General features: G+C 40.6%; 1 pseudogene; it reads right to left on the bottom strand.

Moving 5' to 3' along the window:
• Positions 1–2,924: 2,924 nt before the first annotated feature.
• Positions 2,925–3,407, bottom strand: LOC109456815 (superoxide dismutase [Cu-Zn] pseudogene; annotated as a pseudogene).
• Positions 3,408–9,658: the final 6,251 nt, after the last annotated feature.

The raw sequence follows: 9,658 nt of genomic DNA, 5'->3' as shown, positions 1-9,658 counted from the left end.
ACAGAAGACAGAGGCTGATCTATTCTCTACTTTTTTTTCTTCACTATTTTGACCTCTGCTATCACAGTTGTGTTCTTTTCCCATCACCATGCCACCCCTTCCTATCGTCTCACTAAACAAAAACAACAAAGGTGCAATGCTTTAAGCCCTAAACTGGGGTGTGCAGCAGGCAGCTGGCTTGGTTCTAAGGGCTAGAGTCTAGGGCTACTGCCTTTGTCTTCTTGTTTGTCTCTGAAAGTTTTCCAACTGACATTCTTGTACATTCACTCTTTCTTCTTCTAGGTTCTTTTCAAATGTTAGCCAACCCTTCTGGTTTAGTTTTGTTAACAGCCTTTACCTAGAACACAGTTCTTCCCAGTGTTGACTACTGGAATTAATGAACAGAAACACATGTTCCATTGATCCAGGATCTGTGGCGTCATCACAGAAACCCAGGAAAAGCCCACAAAAATCTATGAGGCAGCTGTGAAGGATTTAAAAAAGAACATTACTTGGTATTAAGCCTAAAAACTTCGGTGAGGTGGGTGCTGTTGTTCCCCATTTGAAGTACCAGGGAAATAAGGCCCAGAGGGTTGAGGTGATTATCTAAGATTTGCACAACAAAAAGTAGTAGAACCAAGAGTCAATGCAGGGTCTTTGATTTTTAGTTCTGGACTACTCTCGCCGTCACCATCAATTACCACCAGGTTTTTCAACGAACAGTACAAGTGACAAAAATCCATTTCTTTCTTTTTCTCTTTGAATTACCTAACCTTTGAATTATTCAATCTTTTGCCCTCTTTTGCTTTGTGTTTTCATACCATCCTGTCCTCTAAGAGAGAGCATACTTATCTTCTTTGAGTAGCCTCTGTATCCAAGCACCCAAATGAAATTCGTAGGGACAGTTACTTTGACTTTAACAAGAAAACTCCGTGGCCATTTTGGTGAAAGTGTCCTTTGTCAGTGGATAGAAATGAAGAGAAGCAGGCACCCAATGGAGAAAGGAGAGTGAACAGTTTCCAGAATTTTCTACTTCTCTCCTTCTTCAAGAATTGCTAATCACTACTGCTTATAACCATAATAGAAATCAGAGCTGTTACTTACCCCCTCCTCCAAAAAAAGCCAAATTCAAAAGAATCTCACTTTTATTTTTCAAAGACCTCTCCCAAATCCAGTTTCTGAGGTAAAAATCATTGAGCAGCCCTCCTTCCTACTACCCTCTTCCTAATCCTAGTTTTGTCATTGAAATGGGCAAAGTCAAATTTTATATGTGATAATTATAATCCTGTAATTCCCCGTCCAAAGTTTAAAATGTTTTATAGTAAACAAAAAGTCAACTTCAAATCTGTTAGGTATCAAAATCTCAGGAAATACCCTAATCCCATCATTCTATTACCTCAGTCCTTATGATTCTTATCTGTTGTATTTCAGAGGGAAATGTTCAACTAAATGTCAATACTAATAGCTCAAGTTTTATCTCTAAAGTTTAGAATTTTCTAAGTCACGCAAGCCTTGAACTTTCTAACCATTGACCCCAGACATTTGACAAATGCCCCCTTTGTAACTGTAAAACTATCATTGCTACTTGAAAAATAATAGTGTTCACAATATTGTTCATCTGCTACTAGAAATTTTCAGAGAGATTATTTGAGTTTTTCTAACAGTGCACGAATGCCAGGAACCAATCTGGGGCTACATGGGAACATTGTAGGGGCAGCAACTGTACTGATCTTACCAGGAGGTGGATAGAGAATGGCCAAGCAAAGGATTCCCCAGCTGTGGCCTAAGGACTATTCCCCAGACAGAATGAATAGGATCACATTCCCACTAGGATATTTTTTTTTCTTCCTCTAAGGGGTTGTATAATGCAAGAAAGGAATTGGATTTCTGTCCCTGGACATGATAGCTTTAGGAATTTAGTATCCATTCTCTAAAGTTCACATCCATGACTATGTAAACATTATTAGATTATTTTCTTATTTTATTTGTCCACAGAGTAGGACTGCAGAAGTATCATAAAACAGAATGAGTAAACCTCCGTTGGGATCTGAAATTTATTCAGTTAAATCAATACTATTCATCCATCTCCAACATCCTGGCCAATTGGTTGTCCAGCTTATTTTGGAATGCTTCCATTAACAGGGCATCCATCCCATTTTTCAAGAACATTGATTCAGTCTTTTAGAGCCCTTTACAACAAATATAATTATTCTTTACCACGACTATCACCTTCCTTTCCACCCTCTCAAATACATCACTGAATTTCAGATACACAATATCATTTCATTTTTCCCGATTGACAAACCAGTCATAGAAAGAAATGCAGTATGTTTCATTGAATTCATGAGGGCCAAGTGATAGTTACTTTTTTTTTCCTATGTGCCTGCAATCCATCCCTTTTAATAATTCATGATAAATCTTCTCAAGAATTATAGTCAAACTCACTGGTGTTGATGATTATTTGAGCATGGTAAGGGGAGAAGGGAAACCTTTTCCTAAAATTAGAAAATGGGTCTTATCAAAATTAGGCCTCCTGAACATCACCACCAGACATTTGGAATTTGTGATTCAGACCCTGGATATGAATCAGTCATTAAATGTGAAACCACCTTTGTCCTCCTACAAAAAGGGCAAAATATTCTTCAGTGTTTCTCACTATGTGACCTTCCTATCCTCTATTTTAGATTTCCATGTTTTCCAATAACTAATGAATCAGTATCCCTGGGATGAGGACTCAAATCTGCATTTCAATCAAATGCCTCAGGAGGGTTTAAGAGCAAGACCCCAGAAAATTATATCTACCCTTAAAATATATATACTGCACATCAGTTATGCTTCAGTCATTTTTTTAAGGTTACAGTGTTTAATGTTTATCAAGTTAAATTCCTACAACTAGCAAGTTAATAGATGAGTTACTAGGATTCAGCCCTCATCCTACGGAATGTTTATTGGCCGATTCCAATTATACCACAGACCAAATGACTTCCAGTATTTCCTGTCCTTTTACTTTCATCATTTCCACTTTTGCCCAAGTCATCTGGTTTTTCATGGACCACCATTGTGCCGCCAATGATGAAATGGCCTCCTGAGTGTGATCATAGAATCTTCAGTAGACACGGTAACCACACCGTCTTTGCCAGCATCACGTTGTCCAGGCAACATGCTTCAACATGCTCTCTTGATCCTTTCGCCCATCCTGTGTTTTGGACAGAGGATTACGGTGAGGACCCGCATTGGGATCGCCTTGTGTATGATCTCCAAACTGATGGATGTGGAATCCGTGCTCGCCTTCAGTCAACCCTGTGATGTATCCCATGACCACAACTGTCCCGTTTTCCTTGTGCTCGTTAGATGGTGTCCAGCACGGGGCCATCACCCTTCAGCACACACACAGCCTTGGTCGCTGCTTGACTCGCTGCTTTAGTCATTTTTAAAAAGAAATTTCTTTGAAAATGTTCAACAAATAAATAAATATATATATATATATATATATATATATATATATATATATTTAAAAAACACCTTTGTATCCTGAAAGCCTAGAACAGTGTTTGACTCTTAATGAATAGTCATAGATAATAAATAGGTATCTGTTGAATAAATAAATAAATGTTCTTATAAATGATCATTTTGGAAATGAAGTTGATCCCTAAATTAAAGTGAACAAATATGACTAGAAGCCATCTCATAGTGCTGGTAAAAAGTACCAACGTGGATATATTTTACTGCCTTGGCCAGGCAAAGACTATTCAAATAATTGTTAGTCAAGAAGTTCATATATACGGTATGGGAGACTGTGTGTTGGAAATGGCCTCTGGAAAACAATCATAATCCTGAGGTCAGTTTTTATGGAGGATACAGAACTGAACTGGGTCTTACATGCTTAGTTTGCAGTAAGCAAAGAGGAGAAGTAAGATTATTCCAGGGAGGGGAGAATGGGAGATCTGCTTAAACTGAGAATGGGAAGTCTCTGAATAAAGTGGGGAAGGGAGTGAACTCAGATTATGGGGAGTGTTGAAGGTCACACAGAAGTGGTTGAGCTTAACTCAGTGGGTAATAGGGAGCCACAGAAGGTTTTATAGAGTGAGTAACTTAAGGAAAATAGTGTATAAAGAAGTTAGCCTGGAAACGCTGATAATAGTATTGGTTTCCTTCTACTGAGGGCCTGATGTGTGCCAGGTACTTGGCCAACAGCCCTAAGAGGACAAGAGTTACTGCTCCCATTTAACAGCTTTGTAAAATGAGACTCTGAGAGGTCAGTGACAGTAAATAGTTAAGTTAGGACGCACAGTTGGGTCTCTGCCTCCAAGTTTTGTGCTTTAGAGCAGAGGTGGACAAACTATGGTGCCCCTGCCAAATCCAGTTCGCTGTCTGTTTTTGTACTGCCCTTAAGTATGAATGGCTTTTATATTTTTAAAAGGTAGGGGGAAAAAATCAAAAGAAGAATAAAATTTCCTCGCGTAAAAATTCTATGAAATTCACGTATCAGGATTCCCAAATAAAGTTTTATGGGAACATATCCCCACACATTCTGTTACCTGTTGTCCATCAGGTTTCATGCTACAATGGCAGAATTAAGTGGTTTTGTCCACAAAGCTTAAAATTTTACTATTCGACCCTTTACAGGAAGTCTGCTGACTCCTGCTTTAGTTTTGTTGCTCAAAGTGTGGTCTGTGGACCAGCAACAAGGAGTATCATCTGGAAATTTGTTAGAAAGGCACAATCTCAGGCCCCACCCCGGACCTTCTGAATCCAAATCTTTATTTTAGCAACATCTCAAAAGATTTGTATGCCCATTCAAGTGTAAGAAGCATTATTATACTAGCGTGCTGTTTTAGTGCTGAAGGGTTGGAGGAGGGCAAGTCTGCCCACTAGGAAGGACATCAGGTGGCCAGAAGATTAGAAGAAAGAGAGGGAAGGGACAGGGTCCACAGACATTTAAAGAATGTCTGCCATTTAAGCATGCACAGGCAACCACACATTCCTGCTCCAGGCCTCTGGGATTCCTGCATATAAATCTGCAGAGATTAGGAAGCCATATACAAGTTAACATAGAAATCTTCATTGCTTACTATGAAAGTGTGTTTTACCCTGGCATTTTGAATAAAGCTAATCAACAGGAGGATAATCAAATTAGTCAGTATCCAACACTCATTTCCAACCTCCATTTGCCATTTTTGGACAGGAAAAGGGCTTCCTGACAAGCAGGAACACCCAGTCTCCCAGAAATTGGCCCGAAGCACTGCTGTAGGGAAGCTTAGAGAGAGGTAGTAGCTCAAATATTTTGCTAAAGCATTTTTGCAAACTTGGTTGTGAATGAGATGGTATAGTCTGAAGTCCTCCCTCAAAGATACGCTGCAAGGAAATGTGCCATTTGACCACTTTCTAATTTGCATTTTAATCATTAGTCAGATTTAAGGAAGTTTAATGCTCCATAATTTGAAACCACACTGGAGTATACAGCTGTCACTCTTATTACATGCCATTAAATATCACAATTTTATATTCTCAGGGGCTATAGTCCCAGTTGACTACTAGAAGTTAACAAACTATATATTTAAGGACAATTTTGCATTTGCTCAATTAGTGAAGAATGTGCAAGGCTCCAAGATATACAGATAAATAAGACAGAACAACAAAAGGGTCTGAATTCAAGAAGTTGACAGTCTAAAGGAAAGATAGACAGACATGTAAAATAATACACAACAAAACAACATTTTGGACCAGCACAGGCAATATATATACATACATATATTTTTCTCAGCATTGCCAGTCACAGTCATTTGCTCCATTCTCTATGCTCGTCCAAAATGTTTATTATTATCATTGTTGTTATTACTATTATTACTGCTGTTATATATAATTTATTTTTAAAAATATCTTTATTTTAAAACATCTATTTATACACACATACTTTTAACTTTTTCTTTCTTTTTTTTTAAGATTTTATTGGGGGAGGGGAACAGGACTTTATTAGGGAACAGTGTGTACTTCCAGGCCTTTTTTTCAAGTCAAATTGTTGTCTTTTCAATTTTAGTTGTGGAGGGTGCCGTTCAGCTTCAAGTTGTTGTCCTTTCAGTCTTAGTTGTGGAGGGCGCAGCTCATCTCCAGGTCCAGTTCCCGTTTCTAGTTGCAGGGGGCGCTGCCCACCATCCCTTTCGGGACTCGAACCGGAAACCCTGTGGTTGAGAGGATGCATTCCAACCAACTGAACCATTCCGGAGCTCAGTGGCAGCTCAGCTCAAGGTGCTGTGTTCAATCTTAGTTGCAGGGGGCGGAGCCCACCATCCCTTGGGGGAACTCAAGGAGTTGAACCAGCAACCTTGTGGTTGAGAGCCCACTGGCCCATTTGGGAATCGAACTGGCAGCCTTCGGAATTTGGAGCATGGAGCTCTAACCGCCTGAGCCACCAGGCCGGCCCCTACTTTTAACTTTTTCTTATGGACAAGTTCAAACATGCAAAACTAGAAGGAATGGGAGAATAATTTAATTCTTCCCTCACTTCCTACCTCCCATATACTCATCCATCAGATGCAACTGTTAATAACACATGGCCGGTCTTCTTCTTTCATCTTACCCCCACCTACTTACCCTATCTCCTACAGAAGTATTTTGAAACACATGCCAGGCATTCTAACATTTTGTGGAAACATGGTGTTTCTTCAGTGAGTATTTGAAAGATACCTAGGCATTCACTGGGCCAAGGAGAGGACAGGGATCCTTCAAGTGGAGGGACTTGCCTCAACACCAGCAGGAGGCAGGAAAGTGTAAGCCAGAGCCCACACCAGTCTAGCTTGAGGGAATAATTTTACAGGTATTTGTGAGAAATCAGGTCGAAAGGCGAAATAAGGTGGAAAGCTAGAATGTAAGCTCCGTGAGGGCAAGAACCTTGCTTGTATTTTGCGTCCTTGTATGAAATTTCTTGAATCCCCAAGTGCCTGATGGAGAGTAGGGCTCAAAGGCTGTGGAAAGGATAAATCAATGAAGGTGGGGACAGACCACAGCAGCCTTAGAATGCTAGGGTCTTGTACTTTGTTCTGGGGCCATTGAATTCGTTTAATTCAATTAAACGGGGAGGTGGATTGTTACATGATTAAACGGTGTTTGTGGAAGATGAACTCAAACAAAAACAGACTGAAAGAAAAATGAGCTCGCCAAATTCCTTGTGGGGATTGGTCCTGCGGGGGCCTCAGCAAGAACCACCTGATGCAACGCAGCTCCTCTCAGCTGAGCCTGCAGAAACCGGGATCTTTACCGAAACATTTTTTTTAACTGTTAAAATAATGGTAATAATTTCCGATTTTAAAAAATTTCATAGCATAACCTCAGGATAAAACAGTAAAATAAAACATGAAAAATCTTTTTCAAGTGCTATATAAATGGAGCACACAGCAATGTTTTCACATATTTTAAAATATAAGCTACAATTGCTTTGTATAATTTGATTTCCTACTACCAGGATAACACCCTCCAGGCAGGCCCTACAGGGATTCCTCTGAGGGAACTTTCTGCCTAAGGTGTCCCCAGCCTCTTCTCAGCTCACAGGGGTGACATCTGGTCTCCCTGTGCTCAGCCTGCTTTGTGGCAATTAGAGGTTGCGTAAGAGCAGGGTACACAGTACTTCAGTTTGCATTCATTTGGTCTGTTGCACATGTTATCTGGAAATTGCTCAGAGGTCAGCGGCATGAGGGTAAATTAGAACATGACTGAGTGAGTAAGTGAGTGAGTGAGTGGAAGCTGAGCAGAGCTGGGAAATGGGGTGGGACTAGCGCTGAGGTTGACAGTGGGTTCTTGCAGTGGCTGTGAGTACAATAGTCCAATTGAGGATGCTTATTTCCAAATTCCATGCAAGCCAGCATGACCCTGATCTGACTCAGAGTCTTTATCCTGGAGCTCCTGCGCTTTAGAGTAGCGGTTCTCACACCTCAGGATGCAGTCTCATCACTTGGAGGTCAGGCTAAAACGCTGGCTTCTGGGCCCCAGAGTTTCTGATTCTGTAGGTTGGAGTGGGGCTTGATAAAATGCATCTTAACGAGTTTCAAAGTGTTACAGATTCTACTGGTCCCTGTACCATACTTTGAGAACCACTATTTAAACATGATGACAGGTTTAACAAATCATCTGTGTTAGAGGTCAGACTCAGAAACCTAGTAAATGAATAATGGTCACAGAGCATGCCTCCGGGCCAGTTCTACACGCTACCAAGCCTCTCCCTGCCCTGAATCCTGCCAGCCTTCAAAAGCCATTTCAAAAGAGGTTATTTCCCAGTCATCTTGCACTGTTCCAAGTCTCCCAGTTAATTTATGTGCATGTCGAATACAACAGTTGAACAAGTATGTTTTTAGATATAAATAATGTCTATAAATCAAGAATGCCACTAAATAGACTGTAGGATAATCTGAAAGGATTGATACTTGTAAAGGGACGATTAGGCCGCTCTCCTAGTTGGACTACTGTTTGAAAGCAGGTGGTTGAATCCTGCGGGCGCCAGCGGAATTCGAGCTGTAGCTAATCTTGCTGATGTAACCTGCCCTTTTTTCTGGCTCCCTGCGTGTTGCTGTTTTCCCCTTTGCTCACCTTAACATGCACACTAGCCTACAGTATCTGGAAAACTAGTGGAAACAGCAGTTTGGGAATGTAGCAGCAGGAGTCAGACAAGGCACGATGAGCAAGCAGGCTTTCAGCCAAGAAAGTCCTTCATCATTGTAAAAATTACTACTTTTGCATTGAGCTTTCTCAAAACTCCAGAGGCACACAGCCCAGGGGACTGAGCAGGGCCAAGAACCGCAGCGCGGAGGCCCAGCTCTGTTCACATATAACTCGCAGTCTTCCTGTTTAACTTAAATGGTCCTTGGTTAAGTCCGTTCTCTTTGTGTGTCCGTGCATGTTACTTAACCATTGCTCTGTACATTCCCCAGTGGCATATGAGCAAATGATTTTAAATATAGCTTTGTTGTGTCATATACATTCATTTATCCATTTATTCAGTTACAGCTATTCGTTCGCTAAATATTAATTCAGTGTCAGGTGCCATACTTGGTATTAGAACTACAAAGACAAGTAGATTTTAGTTTCAGACCCCCAGCGACTTTCAGGGCACTAGTGGAGACAAGACATGGGAACAGATAATTCCAGCAAAGAGGTGAGTATTGAAATTATAGGATGTCCAATGATTGATGGAGCAAGGAGGGCTCAGAGAAGTTCCCCAGAGCCCTGAAGAGGTGACAATGGACCTGAGTCTTGGGAGATGAGTAGAGACATTCTAATGTAGGCCGAAGAAATAATATATGTAAAGGCAAGGAGATCAGAAAGAGAATGACTTACTCAGCATGGCTGCCTTGCAAGGTGTGGCTAGGGAGAGGCAGCAGATGGGACTGGAAAGGTAAGCAAGGACATTAAATAAAGCAATTGCACCCAGAACCAGCTATACCAGCTTTTGTCTTCGATAATATCATTTGGAATAGCTTGGCCAACTATAAAGTAGGGGAATTTCAGGAAGTGTGCAATAACCGATTATGAAGTTTTTAGCATATTAATTTTAACCTTAAAGACAATTAATTGCCTTTCTTTATAATGAGACTGAGAACAAGTATTCAGTTAAATATGTATTAGGAAGGGCAGTGTAGGTGATCAAGAAAACTCACTATGCTGTAGGATGGCGGGGAGTTTGACTCTACTA

The sequence above is a fragment of the Rhinolophus sinicus genome, chromosome 2, assembly GCF_057876585.1.
Source record: "Rhinolophus sinicus isolate RSI-liver-muscle chromosome 2, RSI-T2T, whole genome shotgun sequence".
NCBI lineage: Eukaryota > Metazoa > Chordata > Mammalia > Chiroptera > Rhinolophidae > Rhinolophus > Rhinolophus sinicus.
Note: the sequence above shows the minus strand (reverse complement) of the source record. Positions and strands in the feature narration are given on the sequence as shown.